Raw genomic sequence first — 988 nt, 5'->3', positions numbered from 1 at the left:
CCCTGTGCAAATGTGGTTATTTACTAAAAGTGGAGAACTAAATTTTGCACTATAAGTGCAGAAGTTAGTTTGAGAACCAGGAAGACAGATAAAAAGAGAAAAAGCATTAATGACAAACAACTGTATAAAGTCCAATGGTCTAATTATTTATTAGTTCTGTGAATATTTCTTTCTTTTGGGGGCCGAATTAGAAAGAAATATGATCTGGCATAGCAATGGCCCCCCGACCCATGAAGTACTCAACATATTTGTCGCGTACCTCACGAGCTGATTGGGTGGCCAAGCCAGCGCGACCAGTGTCCAGCCCGGGAAGGGGATCTGAGGGTAGTCTTGCCTCAGAACCGATGTCGGGTAGGTACGTCTGGGAGTGCCTGCGTAAAAAGTTGTGCAAAATGCAGCAGGCAAATACAACGGTGTTCAATTTATATTCCGCCAAGTGTATCGCTGTCCTGAACAGGCGGAACCGGTTGGAGAGGATCCCAAAGGCATTCTCGACTACCCTCCGAGCCCTGGCCAACCGATAATTAAACACCCTCCTCTCTGAGGTGAGGGTCCTCTGGGGAAAAGGCTGCATGAGGTGAGGACCAAGCCCGAAAGCCTCGTCCGCTAGGAACACAAACGGAAGTCCTTCCACATTATCTTCATCTGGTGGCAATGCCAGACCACCAGCTTGGAGACGATCATAGAAATCAGTCTGTGCAAACACTCCCCCATCAGACAGCCGGCCGTTCTTCCCCACGTCCACATATAGAAACTCATACTGTGCCGACACCACCGCCATCAACACAATACTATGATAACCCTTGTAGTTATAATAGTAGGACCCCGAACTCCACCGCAGTTCGGGAAATCCCACCGCTGGGCAAATTGGGAAGCCACAGACTGCCATTCCTGTGGTGTGGAGGGTAGCTGTGGGGACAAACAAATAAAGAGATTTAGTACTTTGGCACATAAACATTGCAAACATAATCCTACAAGCATCCTTGTG

The sequence above is a fragment of the Rana temporaria genome, chromosome 1 (assembly GCF_905171775.1).
Source record: "Rana temporaria chromosome 1, aRanTem1.1, whole genome shotgun sequence".
Classification (NCBI taxonomy): domain Eukaryota; kingdom Metazoa; phylum Chordata; class Amphibia; order Anura; family Ranidae; genus Rana; species Rana temporaria.
Note: the sequence above shows the minus strand (reverse complement) of the source record.